General features: G+C 45.3%; 1 protein-coding gene across 1 annotated transcript in view; it reads left to right on the top strand.

The window, feature by feature from the left end:
- The first annotated feature begins 3,903 nt into the window (after positions 1-3,903).
- LOC132655976 (myosin-IIIb-like) overlaps positions 3,904-20,396 on the top strand; it is a 56,073-nt gene continuing 39,580 nt past the window's right edge. The window contains exon 1 of the mRNA XM_060390537.1: positions 3,904-3,964. The gene's annotated coding sequence lies outside the window, so the exon portion shown is untranslated. The remainder of the gene's footprint in view (positions 3,965-20,396) is intronic.

The following is a 20,396-nucleotide window of genomic DNA, read 5'->3' as shown; positions in this document are numbered from 1 at the left end:
ATAGAAAAATGGAACCACGTAATACAAATAAACGTAAAAATTCTAAAATAGTAAGTTTGAACATGTAAGATGGAATTTAAGGGCGAAAAGCCACTGTGACTAAGATTGGGCACCAGACACAGGCGCAAGCCTAACTATTTAACTCCATCCATGGGCTTTGCTAATTGCAAACGGAACAACAGCTTCTCGGCTCTCATTGATACTCTCCCAACAGTCTGACTGCACTCCCGAGTCAGGTGTTTTTGCTTTTCTGAGTGAATAGGAAAAATCACTTTTGAACACATTCTGAGGTATCTAACCTTATGTTAACTACAACCAGGGATCATACTTCATTTTTTATCTTCCTCCCTACATCCCCCCTCCTTCTGTAACATCCTTCCCCTTTGCAAACTGCTGTATGGCCCCTTTGCTCAGGACCTGCCTCAAAATTCACAGCCCCCAGGAGACTCAGCTTAATAAACTTGGCCTCGTGGAGAGGCCTTTCTTCACGCCCTTGCTGGACGTGTTCCCTGTGTTTGACAACTTCATTTTGTACCATTTTGAGGGCTGCTTGCTAATTGGTTTTTTTTTTTTTTTTTTGCATACATGTTCACTTATTTCCCAAACTAATAAGCAATTCATGAACAGAAAACAGTGGAGTAGATAGACATTGAAGAAAGAAATGTTTTAACTTAAAACCCGACTCTTTCAGTTTTTCTGGATATTTGTGAGAGAGAAAAAGTGAGTTGCTTTGTAAGGCTTTATTTCCACATAAGTTTTGTTTGTTTGTTTTGTTCTTTTTTTGTTTTGGGAATTTTCTTAAAGATCAAGTAAGGATTAATATATAGTTAGGAGGTTGGGAAGACCTAGGAGAAACTGGGCAGGGAAATATGATCAAAGTATAATGTATAAATATTCTTCAATAAAAAATAACTAATAAAGACCAACCCAATTAAAAAGTGAGGCTTGGAAGTGAACAGACAAGGTCTCACTGTGTAGCCAAGGTTGGCCTCAAACTCAGCATCCTAAATGCTGGGGTTATAGACACGCACCATCACCGAAGCTGAAAAATTTTTTAGAGGCTGTATTTTCCCACCTGGGAAAGTGGTTAGATGCTTCTGATTTTACAGGATTTGGTGGTGGTGGTGTGTGTGGGGGGGGGGGGGGAGTGGTAAGATGACCTGCAAAGTGAGGCGTTTGGTTGGAGCTCCAGGGACCAAGAATTCAGCACGATTCATGTTGGTTTTCACCGCAGCCCACCACAGGAGTGTACATAATGTGCCGACATCAGTTATGTCTGTGATAGGCCTAAGTCATTGTTTGTTTATAATTTTTGGATACTGTGATAGTTTGTATCGATTGCCAATTGGCTGGGTATAAATAAAGTCCTGTTGGAGACAAATCTCTAGGCATGTCTACAAGGGATTATCTTGATCAAGTTAACTGAAGTAGGAAGACATGCCCTCTCCACCCCTACTCCCCCCTCCCCTGCTGATGCCACCACCACCACCAACTGTGGGCAGCATCATTCCCTAGGCTGCTGTCCTGGATTGGACAGAAAGGAGAAAGCAAAGTGAGCACCAGAAACAAGTGTCCTTTCCCTCCTGACTGGGAACACAGAGAGACTAGCTACTTCTCATTCCTTCCACTATGATTGCCTTGCCATGGTGGACTGTCCCTCAAACTATAAGCCCAAACAAACCCTCCTCTTCTTAAGTCACTTTTGTCAGATATTTTGTGACAGCAACCAGGCAAGTAACAAACACAGATGTGTTTAAGGATGTGGGGCTATTTGGGCTTTTACAGTGGAGACTGAGGATTATGTTGTCAAGTTCAACTCAAGTCGGCATTCTTCCGTTCAGTATCACACTGTTTACTGTGAATAACTGACTTGGAATCGGCTTTCGTCCAAGAAATCAGCTTTCTGTAAGCTTCTCTAGTTATTGTTTGGGGGACAAGTTATATTTGTTCCTGGCACTATTTTTCACTTACTCACACATGTGTGCTTACTCATGTAGTCACTTATTCATCAAACATTTATAGACCACTGGTCTGGCTCAGTGGTTAAGTGTATGGGCTGCTCTTCCAGAGGACCTGGGTTCAATTCCCAGCACCCACATGGTGGCTCACAAATGACTGTACTTGTAGTTCCAAGAGATCTGAAACTCTCCTCTCATCTCTGAGGCACCAGCACACATGTGGTGCAAAGACATATAGGCAGGCAAAAACACCCGTAAACATAAAAGCAAATAAGCAAGAGTTTAAAAAACTATAGGATGTTGTTGCATTAAGCATGATTGAGGGCATGAAGAATGTCTACCACCACATGGACAAGCTGGGGAGATTCAATGGTCCTGAGCTGGTAAAAGAGAGAGCCTGTGGGGAGCTACGGGCTCTGGGTGGAGGACATGGGTTGAAATGGGTTTGAGTAGATAACAAAGATATCCTATATATTATAAAAAGGAGTTGAGATTTGGTCAAGCTGGAACCATGGATCACCAAAGAAATTTGGGCAAGGGCACAAAAAGGTCAATTAAATTGTATGTTATAAGGAAATTCAGGCCACTGGAGACCATTTGGACTGTGGAGGATGAGATGGAAGGAGGAAGAAAAGCCCGGAGGCTCCGGGAGAAGTAAGGAGATGGCTGATTTGCTATGTGAAAGAAGGACTCAGACGTGGAGTAGAAAGGACACGGAGCTTGATTGATGTGTTAGGTCTCTGTTATTGTCACAGCAAATTACCCTGCACTTCGATGCTTAAAACAATCCAAATTTATTATCTCACAGTTCTGTGGCTTGGAAACTGGATGCGACTCCACTGGGCTGAAAACCACGCAGTCAGCAGGGCTGCGTACTTTTCCTAAGGCTCGGGGAGGAATTTGCCTGTACACACTCACAGAGAAGTCAAAGAAAGATGTCTGGCGTTTTCCTCTGTTGCCTTATACTTTGGTGTTGAGACAGAGTCCTTACTGAATCTGAATCTCACCGTTTCAGCTAGGCTGAGTGCTCAGGAAGCTCCCAGGGTGTGCCTGATGACTCCTCCCCCTCCTCCTCCCCAGCTCCCAATGCTGGGGTTACAGGCAGGTGCGGCCCTGCCTCACTTTCAGGAGGGTGCTAGCGATTCACACGCAGATCCTCTCACCCCCTGAGCCAAAGCCTCAGCCCCACTTCTGCTTTACACATGAATCTCGGAAATGTGAGATAATTTCAAGTCTCTGGTTCTTCCCCTCTGCTGTTTTCTCACCAGGAGGTGGCCTAGTGAGACCCTTACCTAAGGACTTTCCTGTTTCGCTGGGTGCTCGTGGCCCTCCTGTGATCTGCCGTCCCTTGGGGACCTCTTGGGAATTGGGACACTGTTTTGAGGCTTTCAGTTCCTCCTCTGCGGCTTGCAGTGGTCGGCACGTAGGAAACAGTTAAAATGTGACTGATGCAATCATGAGTGTGCTTCAGATGCATCACATAATTAATTCAAATGGCACCATAATGATCTAAAAACCCTGCATAATTAAAAGTCTATTTCTCTAAGGCCCCCTAGCATTATGCTTATAGCTTTCTTACAGCACCCATAATCCTCTGCTCTCAGATACAATGGTGTGTGTGTGTGTGTGTGTGTGTGTGTGTGTGTGTCTGGCTGCTCATTAGAGTGTCTGGGTTTGAAGAATGCCCCTGCTCTGTGTGCCTTTCACTAGTGCTGAGGTCAGGAGAAAGTTCCCTTCAATCAGGGAACGTGAGTGGCCACAGGAAGAGGAGGGGCTAGGTCTCTGTGAGTTTCCATGACTGAATGATTCCCACCTGAGATGGAACAGAGAAGATTTTTCCCCCCAGATGCTTAGTAGGGCTCCCACAAACACCAGTTGATATTTTGCCCTTTACCGAACCTCAATTTGCTTTAATGAAAAACATTGCTTTTTTTTTCCAGAAATCCTCCACCCACTTTGCTGCACCCCGAAAAATGGTGTGAGGAATTTAACCACTTCATTTCACAGTGAGTACCTCTCCCTCTGTGAACTGTCTATGCAGCAAGGCCACGACCTGTGGTTGCAGAGACCCAAGCTGCGGAGCTTGCTCAGTGCTAGCTGTGCCTGCTAGCATGTAAGGACCCAAGGGTTGTTCCAGTAAACGGTTTAAGGAGCTTCTCTGCAGAATCTGAAGCATTAGGAATTCCAGTTGACTGAACTGCTCTCGGCCCTCATTGCGACATGGGTCACATGCGTCTGCAGGCCTACTCTGTAGAAGTTACACATCTAAAACTGATGTCTACTCTGCGGGCAGGGAGACATGAAAACTGCAGTCTTGCAGGTATGGCAGCTGCATCCTTGGACTTTGCTCTAGGATTTCTAGTATGGGACTCAGGCTTCAGTTTCCAAGAAGATGGGGGCAAAAGTAGGATCTTTGACCTAAGGCATTAAGGTGAGGTGTCCTAGCCAATACTGAAGCTATGCAGAAGGAGAGGAAAATCCTGCTGAATGGTGCGGTTTCTCTGGTTAGAAGACAATAGAGCCAACAAAGAGATCAAAGAGTGACTCAGTGCTGAGACCATGTTTGGGGCCTGGTCCTGGGAGGGGGCCACACTGGTATGAAATCTGCAGAAGATGTCCATTCAGCTCGAGGACTCTGTTAGTGACAGAGTGAGAAACACTCATCACAAGCTAACCCTCAGACTCTAGAGCTGGGGTTAGATGCCCTGACATCTGGCATTCCGAACAAGAGCTTCAAAGACTGTGGGAGGAGAAAGCCAATGACCAAAGTTGCTGGTAAATATGATGTAGGGGAAGAAAACACATATCTTTTCTTATTCATTCATATGTGCAGTCTTATCTTCCATAAAGAGTTAAGATAAAAAAAAAAATCAAAAATCCTTCTTAGTCATGGTCTAGAGCTACAATCTCCAGCCATAATCCCTAAATCCAAAGAGCCCCAAAAATAGAAGTTATTTTGTAGTTGAGTCATGCAGCAGCAAAACTTGACCTTATGTGAACGGATGTGGGGGCAACACGTACTCTGAACTGATGAGGGGCTATTTATAGTCATTATCTTTCTTAGAGTGAATATTCATGGATTTCAATGCGGATATATTCCTATTTGATGAGAGTGTCCTGCCCTGGATCCTTCTGCAACATTACATAACGTGTAGCAAATGTACCGGTGTACCTGTCTAAAATTTGATCAGATTTAGAATTCTAAACATGTTTGACCCCCAGAGGGGTTTGTACGAGAGCTTGAGTTTGTATTTCATTTCCATTTCAAATGCAACAGAGCTCAGAGGTCAGAAGATTGTTTGTTCATCTAATCCCTCCTGGACCTGTGTCATTGTCCCTTGGGACAGAAGAGCAGGGGGGATGCTCAGAGAACACTTCCAAGAGACGTGGTGTTGGAAGGTGACTGTGAAGCTTGGGTCCAAGGGAAGAGTCAGAGGATGCTACCAAGAGTGGTAGTGTCAGATGGTGAAGTCTGGGGCCAAGTCTGCAGGGCATATCCTTGCCCCTTGGCCCAGCTTTGTCATTTTAGCCCTAACTGCAGAATGAGCAGGAGTTGCCACAAGTCAGAGTAACTGGCTAGAGATACGAGCAAAGTAGACAGACTCACGTGGAAGCCAAGAAAGGACCACTTCCTGAGATCTGGGAACCACAGGAAGAGATGGAGGGAGCTGGGGAGCCAGACACATATCAGAGCATTAGAGAGAGAGAAAGAGAGAGACAGAGAGAGAGAAAGAGAGAGAGAGAGAGAAAGAGAGAGAGAGAGAGAGAGAGAGATCTGGATCCATAGAATTGCCTTTTCATTCCATTGCTGCACAGATAACCTTGATCAACCTTCTCTGAAGCTGGCCCAGAAAAACCCATTACATATTCACAGATACACCTTCTCATTCCACCATGCTCCAAAGAAGTGATTTGACTCACACGTTGGGCTTAAGTGTCTTTTTCTCAAGAGTGTGGCTGTATTCTTGACCCAGCAGTGTTACTGTAAGGATAAGGAACTGAGCTGATGGCAAGTGAAAACTTTTGGAGTTGAGCTTGCTGTAGAACATCTCCCTATTCTTTATGTTTCCATCGGACAAATCCCATGGGATGACAATTCCAATCCGGTTATGTTTTCCAACTTTGGTGTTTCTGGTTGTGCTCATCCCAAGTTACTTTAGACCTTGAAAGGTCTGGGACACTGGAAAGGAGGTCAAACACACACACACAAAAAACAATACCTTTGAGTGTGGTGGTTTGAATAAAAATGGTCCCCATAAATTCATAGGGAGTGGCACTATTAGGAAGTGTGGCCTTGTCAGAGGAAGTGTGTCACGGGGAGGGGGGGCTGAGGTCTCAAATGCTCAAGCCAGGCCCAGTGTGACTGTTCTCTTCCTGCTGCCTGGGAATCCAGATGTAGAACTCTCAGCTCTGTCTCCAGCACCATGTCTGCCTGCACACTGCCATGACAATAATGGACTAAACCTCTGAACTGTAAGCCAGCCCCAATGAAATGTTTTCCTTTATAAGGGCCACTGTGGTCATGGCGTATCTTCACAGCAATGAAACTCTAAGACAAACACGGAAAACAATATGAGAATATATGTAGCAGGAGCAAAGGAAAAGTACATCCTCGTGAAAACACAGAGGTGAAGACCCTAATAAGCTCTAATGAACCAGGAAGACAAATAGAAATTGGGTTATTATGTGCTTTATCATTAATTTGAGATATGAAAATATGTCATCACTCTCCAACTCCAACCTCCATCTTTGGCACTGAGGATTGAACCTAAGACCTCCTAGTAAATGGAGGGAGGAAGGTGAAATGAAAGCCATGCTAGGAAAGTGCTGTATCTCTGAGCCATGCTGAACTCACTCTGATACCTGGGTAGGTCTTCAATTTGTGATCCTCCTGTCTCAGCCTTCCAAGAGGCTGGCATTATAGGTCTGTGCTGCTAGGTCCAGCGATCTTTCCTTTCTTTAGTTTATTGTCTGATTTCCTCATTAGTGAAAGTACCACATGTGGCCCCAGGTTTTTCCTTGATCACATGCCTTCAATCCTGTATTCCTCATAGCATCTTAGACACTTCAACCAATCATTCTCCTTCTATGTGCTTTCTTAGTGATAGATCTGAACATTGAAGACTGATCATTACATTTCACATCTTAGGATACTGTGATGGTTAACTTTGACTGTTGACTTTACATGACCTAGAGTCATCTGGGAAGGCAGTCTCAGCTACATTTGGTTGGCCTGTGGGCCTTCCTGTGGGGGATTGTCTTAATTAAGTTAACCCATGTGGGAAGACCCAGCCCACTGTGTGCGGTACCATTCCCTAGGCAGGGAGTCCTGAACTGTCTAAGAGCAGAGAAATCAAAATGAGCACAAATAAGCAGGCAAGCAGGCATGCAAGGCTCCACTTTCCCTCTGCCCTTGGCTGCAGATGGGATGTGACTAGCTGATTGAAACTCCAGCTGCCGTGAATTTCCCACAGTGTTGGGCTATGTCCTGATCGTTGTCTAAAATAAACCAGTTCCCCCACCCAAAATTACTTAGCAACAGAAATGAAATAGATTAGAAACCTGCCTGCCATTTCCCTACCCGGCTCCCACCCCACAACAGGGGACCCTCAGAGGTGGATATGTAGGTAGTGATTGCCTTGACTCTCTTGTCCTTCTGCCTCCACTTACTGAGTGCTGGGCTCACAGATCTGCACTGCCACGCCCAGTTAAGGTAAGTGCTGGACATGCTTGCCAACTCCGCTGCATTCCCTAGCCCCATCCTTTGATCTTATGGATGAGACTGACTGCTTCCTCTAGCCTGCCATTGCTCAGCCACCAAATGTGCTATGACCAAACGTAATTTCATTAGACTTATTCAAATCTGCAGTTAACTGTAAACAGTGGCACAATCTGCATTCGAAATGTCTTTTTGAGAGAACTTTGGTTTGCTCTTCTACTTACTGTCTCCTGCTGAGGAAAATGAATGGGGAATTAACATCTTCCAACCATAAGCTTTTCATCATTGGAGGTACTGGTTGGGAAAAACAATATGTGAGAGTTTTGGTAAAATCGTTTTAGAGCAAAATCATTCAGATAGTTGATTCAGTTCCCTTTATAGAACAAGCCACGGAGTTTCATATGAAAGTAACTGCCTAGTTTTTCTCTAAAAATAAATAAGACTAGAAATAGCTTCTTTTAAAAGATTTTATTTTTTACTGTGTGTGTGTGTGCTTCGTGTACATGAGTGCAGGTGCTATTGGAGGCCATAAGAGGGAGTCAGATCTCCTGGAGCTAGAGTTACAGGCAGTTGTTAGCTGCTTGAGAGGGATGCTGGGAACTGAACTCTGGTCCTCTGCAGGAGCTGTATGCATTCTTATCCTCCAAGCCATTTTCTTAGCCTGACTAGAAATGCCTGTTTTGCTTGTTCTGCAAGACAGGGTTTCTCTGTTTATCCCTGGCTGTCCTGGGACTTGCCCTCTCCACCAGGCTGGCCTTGAACCTAGAGATCCACCTGCCTCTATCTCCTGAGTGCTGGGACTGAAGGTGTGCACCACCACCCAGCTTAAGTTTCTTCTTTCTCTCTCTCTCTTTCTCACTGAAATTTACTTATTTATTCTATATATTCTATGTATTATATTATATGTGTATTATATGTATATGGATGTTTTGTCTCTACCTCAGAAGAAGGTATCCAATCCCATGGAACTACAGAGAGTCATATATGTATATGGTTGCCAGCCACCGTACAGGTGCTGGGAATTGAACTCAGGATCTCTGGAAGAGCAGCCAGGGCTCTTAACTGCCAAGCCACAACTTTAACACCCTTTGATACCCTGTTGCCATGTGACCTCTGAACCAAAGTGGATTCGCCATTGAGAATCTGAATGGACTGGTTACTTTCCTCATCGCTGTAATGGAATACCTGTCAGAAGCAACTTCAAGGAGGAAAGGTTTATTTGGGCTTGCTCGTGGTGCGGTGATCTAGTCCAGCAGGGAGGAGGGCTCCGTCTCTTGCAGCAGCTTATCATCAAGAAGCTGAGAAAGCTCAGCCAGAGGTGGGCCTGGCTAAACTCCTCAAGGTACAGACAGCAGCGACCCATTCCTCTGGTGAGGCCCCACCTTCAAAAGGCTGCAGACAAAGCTTTCAAAACACAGAACCTGTGGGACACACTTCATATATACAACATAAGAGTCACTGAGACAGCTCAGCTGAGGCCCCGGAGGACACACCTCTGATTGTCTGTGGCATGGGGTGCTGCCTGTAGCACAGTAGGCAGGGCAGAAATGCTGAGATATGCCTTAGTGTTTCCCAGATTTGTTTTCAGCCTCCTTATTTGGAGACAGCAGGGAGAAAAAAAAAATTTAAGGCCTAAAAGCCTAAAATCCTATTAGCAAACCTGTCTCGAAGTTAAAAAGAGAAAAAAGGAAGCCCCATCACCCTGCTTGTTTCTGAACCTTGGTTGTTAGTGATAATTGACTCATTTATATGAGTTAGTTACACATTTGTCAAAGCGTGCCTCCTGACAGCTTAGTTATGATAAATTAAACGCGGTACTCACATAAATTCTGCACTGCTCTTTATCCGTATGCTGGGACCCTGCCTGATGTTTTTTGTCACTGCTATAATAAGTGGCTGGCTTTGCAGCGATTTCATTATCAGCCCTTTCCCCTATGGCTAAAGCTATTTGCATAACAAGTCTATCTGGTTCAAGTACCTGCCAGACTTTGCTAAGAGGCTCCCGGCAGAAGTAGCCTTTTGATAAGATAACAGTAATTTTCATCTGCTAACTTCACCTTGGTCCCCAGGGAGGCCTCCTCTCCCCTTTAAGTTCAACCTAATTTAAGGCCTTTGGTCTAAATTGTAAAAATATTTTCCTAACCCCAAGGTGTTTGTGGGCTGTGTACACTCTTTCATTTTGTCTTTCAAACTCTTTTTGAGGTTCTGTTAGGAATTAGTTTCAGGACATTAATGGCTTTGAGCTGATCAGTGAGGCAATAAAGATGGATTTGTTTTTGTCAAGAGCATTCTGCTGCTCCGCCCAAAAGTTAATGATGACACTATGTGATTCATTCCCATAAACTGCTATTTTGGGGTGGCTGCTCTGGCAGCACAGAGAAGAAAAGTATTGTCTCTTCCTCACTCATTCCAGGATTCATGGCTGAAACCCCTCTGACAAAAGAAAGGTTAGTAGGAGAAAGGCCCATCAGATGTCCTTAATGTAAACACTACATGCCTTTCATGAAGATCCCAAGACTCAGGGGAACCTGTGTGCTCCTCGGATTCCTGTGTTTGGAGGGAGTGTTTCTGGTCCCCCCAGTCAATGGCTAACCTGTAAACCATCACTTTCCCTGACTGAGTACCATGCCTGAGCCCTGCCAGCCAGTCACAAAATGTCAGAGCATCTTTCTGGCAGCCTACAGATGACATTTCAATAGATATAAGCAGCTTCCCTGAATATTGTTAAAATGTTATCATTGACCTAGGGGACAGGGCATTTAACCTTATTTAACCCTTAAAGACTGAGAGGCCCACATTTACAGTTCTTGCTTTCTCTGCATGTCTGCCTGGTGACCGGCTGTTTCCTTGGCTTTAACCGAATGTCCCTCAAGACAACAGTTCTTGTTCCGCCAAGTCACTCAGGACCCCAAAGACCACCAAGGAACCAATTCTGATGCAAAGGCAGTAGGGTCTTTATTTCAAGCTTGAGCTCTGGCAACAGTTCTGAGTGTAAAGCCCCAAGCTCAGGGAGAGAGGGGTTTTAATTTAAGGTTACAGTAAGGTTCGGGAAATTCCAGCTTGGCAGTTCTTTGATTGATTGACATTTAGCAAACATCAAGTGTCTGGAGGGTGAAAGTCCAGCGGGCCAAATCATAGTTGTTTTACTCATCCTATTGTAAAGAACACCGGGGTAAGCTTTCAGGCATTCACTGATTAGCCGATGCTAGGGGTGATGGTTAAATATTGCCAGAGATGAGTGGTCAAAGCATAGTTTTTGTGTTTTTTTTTTTTTCTCCTTTTTGAAATTGGAGTTTAGGTCATTTACCCTTAAGAAAGAGTTTCTTTTTCAGAAATGGGGTTACACAGACCCCACATTCTCCGCTCTTGTCTTTCTCCACTCTGTATTTCAGGGCTGCTTAATTCCACCTGGCTTTATAACATCAATGAACTGCACACCATAGAACACATCCTAACCGGGTGTCTTGTTATGGTCTGCGGAGTTCTCAGGCTTTTACATCTTGTGAGAACCCCAGGAACCAGACAAATGGTTAACTCCCCCAGGAGCAGAGCGAGTCCACTGTAACCTTTATTTACATTACTTCACACGTTGGTAATTTTAATTAAAATGAACATCAGTATCTCCGGTGGCACACTCTCCATTTTGGATTTATTTAGCCAATGATTAGCTATTGTGGCTTCTTGAATTAATTAGCATCTCTTGAGCTACAGGGAATTAGTGGATTAGTGAAAACTCATGGAAAAGGTGGGAACACTCTAAATTAAAACCTAACCAACTCTCCCCTGCCCTCTTCACATATATTGATCTGTAGACTTATAAATGAAACTTGACCTATTTCGGATTTTGAAAAATTGACTTTTTTTTTTACCCCCTTCACAAGAAGAATAAGATTATGAGTTTCAAGGTTATACTTCCAAGAAGTATCTAATTTAGATTGCCCGACGGGTGTTGCAACTTTCTGGCAGTTTTGCCAAATTTTTGCCATGACCGTATCATATGGCCACATCTTGTTGCAAAGCAAGATAAGAAATGGTCACTGGGTTGGTCAGTGGGCTCAGGTCATGGACACTGTCCCTAAACAAAGGGAACGGTCTCTGGAGAGTGAAGGTGCATGTCTCCAGAAAGCCAGGGCTCCAGCCAGCACAAGTTAGGGCTGGGTATTTTGCCAACAGCTGCCAAGAGTCTGGGAGGAGAAGGAGCCGGATCCGCATGGCCGTGTCAGAAGGGAAGAAGGTCTGAGGCTGATGTGAACAATCTCACCCGGGCTGATCTGGAAGAGAGGGAAAATAGCAGGCCACTGGTAGGCTTCATGGATGTCCCTCCTGGAGTTTTCCCCAAGACCTGTGTCCACTTTCTCTTACTTTTTTTTTTCCTGCCTACTTTCTCCTCTCTTCCCTGGCTGGGCCTGTTCCCAAGGTGCTTGTGCAGTGGGGTTCCCAGGAGCTGAGGGAGAGGGGTTAGAAGGGAAGCTGCTTCTGCATCAGTTAGAACTGTAATTAGGAAAGGAAATTCAGGCTCATGTGACCAGTCCTAAATTTTCCAGCTGGTGACTTTTGGATGGGATATATATAACAGATATAGCCCACTAGGTGAAAGAAAGCCAGAAAGCCCATTGTGTGTGTATGTGTGTGTGTGTGTGTGTGTGTGTGTGTGTGTGGCTTTTGTGGATTTATCATTTGCAAGTATAGCTTTAAATATAAGCAGTTGCCAGGCCTTCTATCCTGTTTTCTATTGCCTTCCTGGTGTTTTAATTCAGAATTTCCTACGATTATCAAGTGCCTGATACTTAGCTGCCATACTGGGGTAATGAGTGAGGAAAATTGTAGTTAGTACTTTTTGTTATTGTTATTAAGACAAGGTCTGGTTATATAGCACAGGTTGCCTGGAAATTATGATCATCCTGCCTCAGACGCCAAAATTCTAGAATTGCGTATGTATTGTATAATTTGATTTGGGGCTGAAAGGATATTTATTGAGTTAAAAATAGTTTTATTTAAAAATAGACATTTTAATGAAATGATAGGAATTCTGCCTTTAAGAAAGTACAGAAGCTGAAATCACCAGGTTTGAACAGCGCTCTGCATACTCGCTTTCATCACTCAGGTTGTGGTTGAGGGACTGTATCCCTCAACATCTGCATGATTTAACCCTCAGTGTCTCAGATATGACTCTGTGTGGAAACAGGCCTTCGCAGATGAAACTGGCTAAGATGAAGGCATACTAGGCAAGGTGGATCCTAACCTGATATAGTAGGTATCTATAAAAATAGAGAGAAAGATATTTGGCTGTTGTATTTGTCAGGGTTCCCTAGAGTAACAGAACTTACATGTGTTGGTCAGGGATCTATTGCTGTAAAGAGACACCATGAGCACAGCAACTCTTATCAAAGGAAGCACTGAATTGGGACTAGCTTACAGGTTTAGACGTTTCGTCCATTATCATCATGGCGGGGAGCATAGCAGCGTGCCGGCTGGTGAGGTGCTGAGGAAGTTGAGAGTTCTATATTGGATTTGCATGCAGCTGGAAAAGGGAGATGGGCGTGGGTTTCTGAAGCCTCAGAGCCCACCCCCAGTGACCAACAAGGCCACAGCTCTTAATCTTTGCAAACAGTGGCACTCCCTAGGGACCAAGTATTCAAATCTATCAGCCCACTGGGGCTGTTCTTTTTCCAACCCCTGCAGGTGTAGACAGACACACAATGCAGCCTGGACTTAGGCTGCCTCACAGCAAGGGGCTATCAGAAGTGAGGAGGGAGGCCGAGTCTGCTGGTGCAGTAGCTCAGTTTGTGATGTACCTCGCAGCAGCCCCAGGAAATCAATATACCCTGTGGTGTCTCGGTTATAGGGCTGTAAGTGATTTGCTGTTTCCAGCAAGGATAGCAGTGCCCACCCAGCCGCCTTCAGGAGTAAAGGTCAAGGGTTATCCTGTGCCACAGAGCCACACTGGCTCCTCCTCTTGCTTCCCTCATGTCTTCTTCTCCTTCCCTTCATTCTTCTTTCTTTAGTAAGGCTTCTTTCTGTTAAGTCCTCCCTCTCAAACACACCGCACAATATTAAAAGTGGGGAATTGCTTTAACTCTCAATGATTTGTGGACCTTGGTAGAAGGCTTAGGCTTTAAGATGTCTTGGCCACATGAAGCTCTCTAAGAGGAACACATTATCACAGATTGATATAGCACAGTGACATAACCTTGCAGAGAGTGCTGACCAAGGGATCACCTTCATTAAGCTGTGTTGAGAACATGGACCATAGATTACCTGTGGTTTCCCGAGATGGAGGCACGGACTAGTTCATTTAGCAATGTTTGCTGTGGGCTTGTTGTCACTCGATCTTTGTGGTCATAGAGTCCATGTTTCCTTTTAGTTCTGACTACATTTTCAGAGGAGCCTTGGTCTGTCTCGTCCCTTGCACTAAGTGGATGCTCTGTGGGGTCTCTGCAGTCTGAGTTCTACGTTTCTGCTGTTGCTTGAGAGTGTCACAGCCCAAACACCTTTCCAAAGAAGCTCGTATCCAAAGAGCTGCTAGTTAAGGGTGTTAGTTAAGGGTGTTACGAACAGAACTGCATTCCTGGCTGCGCGTGTGTGTGTGTGTGTGTGTGTGTGTGTGTGTACACACGCATTGTTGTGTTGTGTGTGCATTCGTGTGTATGCATGCATGCATCTGTGGGCACATGTGAGCACATGTGTGTGTGTGTGTGTGCACCATGCTGTCCAGTTCTTCTCAGATTCCCCAGCTTCTCTTTGGATCCTGAGTGGTGCTTTCCAGAGCTGGGAAACTTAGAAATTAAACGAAGAGACCCAAAGCCAGACAAGTAATTTTCATGTATAATCCAGGACGGCTTCCTTTAAGCCCTTTGACCTAGGCTCCAAAGTAACTGTGACTGAAAATGAAGAGTATAGCAAATAATGAAGAGCTTTCTGACTGTATATCCAAAGTCATCCTATGTTCACATGGTGAAATCTGGATATCAGGATTTAAGCAATTGCTGAAACATACAAAAGTTTCCTTAATACGCTGCTTACAAAGCAAAATCCCTTCCCCACCAAAACTCTCCATGAAACTCTACATGGCCCCATGCTAGTAAGACTGTGTCATTATAATGTGTCCATCAGTAGAACGCATGACACCAGTTACAAACTCTAAGGTAAACTAAGGGCTTTAGGTAATTAAGATGTCTGCCCTTAGGTTCACCAACTGTAACACAGCACAGCTCTAGCCAGGGATGGTGCCAATGGGGAGGCTACAAGCATATGAGAGCAGAGGGTGAGAGGGCATAAAAGGAACCGCTGTGCCTTCCTTTCAAACTTGCTGGAAACCCAAAAGTGCTCTAATAATGAAGCCTTTAGTATGATAAAATGGAAAAAAAAAAAAAAGCAGGAACTTAAGAAAAAAGCTCCATGTGTGTTTCCTCTCTAACCTAAACCGTATGGGAATTTATTGGGAAAATGGGAGTTAGTGGCATTCTGTTATTGGAGTATTTATCATACAGTTATGGAAGAGAGTAATTTATGGTCCTTGCCAGCAAAGCCAGATCGATACAGAGATAAATGTCCTTGCCACAACGGAATTTATATCATCCACGTGATAATTGACCACCGTGTCATCTGTTTCAATCATTCATTCATTATCTGATGGAAGTAGTGGAAGGCTAATGTGGATGTGATTTATTGGTGCACACCACTGGGAAGCCATCAGCTCAGCCTACCTGTCACCCGTCCTTGGCAGCACAGACCTTCGTTGTTTGTGAACACGCTTGTCCCACATTAGGCATCTCTGGTTGAACCAGAGATGATCTTCTGTCTCCTGCACTTGTGGAGTCTATTCTATTTCTGCCCCCAAGCACAGCAGTCTGCTTAGAGCGGAGGTGCTCTGGGAAGGTGGCCCAAAGAGAGCTTTTATTGTCACCGATTTTCAGTTACACTTTGTGACATAATCACTCCATGCCTGGCACCATGAGGCTTGGCTGAAAACTGAGGACACACAACAGTATGTCGAAAGGCAATCAGCGTGATCTACAGGGACCAAAAACTGGCCAAAGGAGAAAGAAGACCAGAAAGTTTACCACTGAGCAATCCATGCAGGGTTTGTTCCACAACAGGGGGCTTGAAAATGACTCCAGCAGCCCCCCTGGGTCCTCTCCACCCCCCTGGGAACACTCATTGCCTGCAGGATCTGTGATTTGCCTTGTGAGGGTTAATCAGTGGGCCTATTATTCAGCAAATTAAAGGCTTGGCTGCCAGAGAGCTCCTTTCAGAAAGGATTAGGGTCTCTGACGAGGCTTTGAAGTAATGGACGGAGCTGTTCTGCTAATGGAGGGGGGCTGAGGGCTCCCCAGGTTCCCTGGCAGCTGTGGTGCTGTCTTTATTCAGTCCCTTGCCTAAAAAAGAAAAAAATATTTTTTTTTTCTCTTGCAAAAACAATGTGATGCTTGCACAAGGCACTGGATTGACATCTCAGCGGGTGGGGGAAGGGGGGTGCTTCTTTTTGTTGCAGGAATATGCCTAAGGAGCACTTCCTGGCTGCTGTGGGCGGCAGCATCCAGAGGAAGAACCATCCCTCCAAAGAGCAGCAACAGGAATCGGTGGGGTCTTAGAATTTATTGTCCTTTAAAAGGATTTGGCTCGGAAGTTGGGCAGAAGGGCTAGCAGGTGACAGGCCCAGTGGTGGTGGTCTGTGTCCTCAGGACCGCTAAGCAAGGCAGCCTAGAGCTATGCAAAAAACCCGATTTGCCTAAAACATTGACAACTACCTATTATCTGACGAGACACCCCCCCCCCCCCAACACACACACACACACCAGCTACTCAGCGGCAGTAAGGCTGTTAATGGAAACCAGGCTGGTCCATTTCCCGCAATTTCATGTTTATACCATCCATAATAGCCGTGGAGCTGGCAATTGGCCAGAGAACTGTTCAGTCCATCTTCAGCAAAAGAGCTTGCATTGAAAAGTGAGCGCAGGGTGTGGGTGCCACCCGGACCACTGCAGCTGTGGGCCATTGTTGCTCTCTTTACTGAGCTCCCCAGCCGCGCACGCCCTGTGTTCTGCAGTGCTGGTCGGAGCCTCTCGTGGCAGCACTTGTCATACTGTTCTCTGACTACTTTTGCAGTGGTACCACGCTCTGGCCCTCTGCCTCCTCCCACCCCCACCTCCAGCTCCCTCTTTTGGGACCCATTCGTTTCTTTTTTTGAGCTGTGTTCTGCCCGTGGGCTAAACTCTTTTCTGGAGTTCCTTTTGCCCTTTGCAACGATCAGGATGAGCTTTGGCACCTGCCTTTCCTTCTCTCCAGTGATGCTAGCCACTGAGCTTTGCACTGCAGAGGTTGAGAAGCCAGGAGCCTAAGCCTGGAAGGGCTTACCAACTCTCTGGGAGCGTTACCAGAGAGCTCTGCATTGGCCACCCAGTCGAATATATTTACTGAGTGGTTCCAAGGATGCCCCAGACTTGGAGAGCACTGTAAGGGATGGCCCTATATGGCCGTGCTCAGCACAGGGCTGCTATGTCCATCCCTCTGCATGCTCCTTACACATCTCTGTGGACAGCCAGGTAGGCTTTTTCTTCATCCTCACTACCAGTGTTCACTGTTTCATTGTAGTCCTGGGCGGAGCTGGGGTGTCCAAAAATCGTGCATTACAAGATGTATAGAAGAGATGTTTCCCCTTTCACACTATCTACTAGGAAGGCCACAGTCAAATTTGTGTCACCTTTAACAAAGTCGATACCACCAAAAAAAAATCTTGTTATTTTCATTTCTACTTCTCTTACGGAATCTCTCCATTGCTTTGTTGTTTTTCCTTGGCTTATGTTATTTTTTTTTTGTTGCTTTATTGCAGATTATATATTTAATCACATATTTTGTACTTACATTATTTCTGGGACAAGATAAAATATTAAAAATCATTTATGTGTTCTGCTAGAAAGAAGGTAAAGGAACTGCTTTGAAACACAGTCTGGTGTTTCTCTAAAAGTTGTTATTACCCAACCCAGAAAATCCACTCCTAGATAAATACCCAAAAGAAATGGAGACATGCAGCCACATATAAATTGCAGAAGAAAATATTTCCTTTTTTAAAAAAGCTTTATTTATTTATTATGTATACAGTGTTCTGCCTGCATGTACACCTGCACTCCAGAAGAGGGCATCAGATCTCATTATAGGTGGTTGTGAGCCACCATGTGATTGCTGGGAATTGAACTCAGGACTTTTGGAAAAGCAGCAGTCAGTGTACCTAAGCTCTGAGTCATCTCTCCAGCCCAAGGAAATATGTCTAACAAGCTGAAGATGGTAGCATATGACTGGACTCCTAGTACCTGGGAGGTAGCGCTACGGCAGCAGGATCACAATTGGAGGGCTAGCCTGGCCTACACAGTAAATTAGATGCCAGCCTAGGCTTCATAGTGGGATTCCTGTCTCAAAAGCCAGGAATCACACACATAAACAACAACACATGTTTCTTTCACCATTAGTTTGTAATTGTTTAAAAGGTAGAAATAATTCAAAGCCTCTCAGTTGAGAAATGAAGAAAATGTGATACAGCCACACAATGGAAGATTATTTTCAGCAGAAGGAATGAACTATTAACGTTTACTGTGACTTGGAAGAACTCCCAAAGCATGCTGTGTGGAGGAAGGCAGCCACACATATTACATACGTGCTCAGATCTGGCAAAGCCATAGAGACAGAAAGTGAATTAGTGGTTTCCTGAGATGGAGGCAGTTGAATGGGGTGTGACTGGGAATGGACACAGGGTCTCTCTGTGGGGAGGAGAAGGTCCAACATTGATTTTGGAAACGGCCGCACGACTAAAGCTAACGGCCGTGAACATCCTAAAGATCTTTGGATGCCTGTACATTTCAAATGGTTAAAGTGTGTGGTTTGTGAGTTACACCTCATTAAAGTTGTTATGAAGTCATTTTTCGCGGGGCCAGGCATGAAGGCAGAGGTAAGGGGATCTCTATGAATTCAAGGCCAGCCTGGTCTACATAGGAGTTCCAGGTTAGGTAGGGTTACGAAGTGAGAACTGTCCCAAACAAATAAATAGGAAAGAAAATTACAGACAGTGACGAGCAGGTGTACATTTCATGGAGCAGTTCTTGCTGGTTTTCTTACCCTTAATTTTCACTCAGTGCCAGGTGTGTGCTCCGTCACTGGGTTTGGGATTGTAGGTGGGGTGGCTAGTTCCCTGTATGCTATTTGGTCTGATGCTGCAGATCGACTAGAGAACCTTAGTGGTGGTTCAGGAGCCAGCGCTGAGCCTGCGAAATGAAGCTGGCCATCCTGTGCTCCCAGCAGCATCTTCCAGTTCATGCTCTCCTCCACCCTTGCTATCCCCAATTCTGTGAATGAGAGAAAACGAGGAAGAGTGGTCAAGGGACTCAGCTGCAGGGAGAGAGAATGTTCAAGCAGGGAAGGCGGCAGGTGTCCGGAGTGGCTGGGACAGGTCCCTTGGGAAGGGTGAGAGCTAAATGGAGACTAGGGAAATGGTGATGGCGAGGCCTTGGGGGCTCTTTGGGAGGGGTTTCAGAGGATGGGGTTTCAGAAGGGAGAAGATAGATTTTTTTTTTCTGTCTTCACAAAGATCTAGCTGCTGGTCCATTTGTCCAATTTAAGTTGCTCAAGAATCCACTGGTGGCCACCCCTGCTTGTTAAGCAGTCCTCGCGCTTCACAGCTACCAAGCATCATCCGTCTCTTTCTACACCCTTCCTTCAAACCAAGTCCTTCCTAAAAAGAGCCCCATTCTCACCACCAACTGATTTTCTATCATGCTGTCAGTTTGCTTCCTAAAGCAAACGTCTATCCGCCATCTCCCAGAGGCAGAAGGCCCTGTATGTCTTCTGGGTTTTGAAATGTGTTCCCCAGCCAGAGCCTCACTGCCGTCTGCCCTGCACTGCAGTGTCCCGATCAAGTCCTGGCCCTGGCCTTTGACATCCATGGCCTCCACAGGGGACCCTTCACCTGACTTCCTCTCCGTGCACTTCCTCTCAGTGTCTACTCTGTCCTTTAAGGATGTCACCTCCCCAGCTAGAGCTGTTTGCTTCTTTGGGTTTACTGCAGGCCCCCAGATTCTTCAGCCTTGAAATACAACTGCTAACACATTTATTCTGCTGCTTGTTTGCAAAGCTCATGAGAGCAAATGCCTGCCCTTGGGCACCTCTGCCCTCACCATTTGGGGTAGTGCCCTTGACGGGACACACCCCACCACGGTGCCAGTCTCACCCAGCCCTTCAGTATTTCACGTGTGTGAGTTGATTTTATCCCTGATTGCTATGGAAGCCCCCGCCCCCACCCCGGGTATCCCTAGGCCAGCATTGGACCTCGCTGTGGACTTGGTTGTTCGTTTATTTCAGGGACTGCCCTGAAATATCATCCACTCCTTGCCCTCATAGGAAAAATGCATATAAATGAGAATTATGGATTAAAGTCAGGGCAGGGTGGCAAGAAGGATCAAGGGAAAGAATACAATTCAGATGTCCCCGGGCACTGAAGCCCGCACTAAGAAGCCATCCATGACTGTTTGTCAAAATGGAAATTGATTTTTGAACCAAAGAAATGAGCCAGACATTCGAAGACAAAGAGTTTCCAAAAGCTTGAACTTGAAAACACCAAGAATTTTTTTGCTTGGACACCAAAAGTCCTCCCCCGAGATGTTGCAAATTCTGCTTCAGGACATCTACCATCCAATAGAAATCCTGTCTTTAATAGCAGGAAAGCAATGAAT

Source organism: Meriones unguiculatus, chromosome 8, assembly GCF_030254825.1.
Source record: "Meriones unguiculatus strain TT.TT164.6M chromosome 8, Bangor_MerUng_6.1, whole genome shotgun sequence".
Lineage (NCBI taxonomy): Eukaryota > Metazoa > Chordata > Mammalia > Rodentia > Muridae > Meriones > Meriones unguiculatus.
This window is presented reverse-complemented; position numbering and strand designations above follow the sequence as displayed.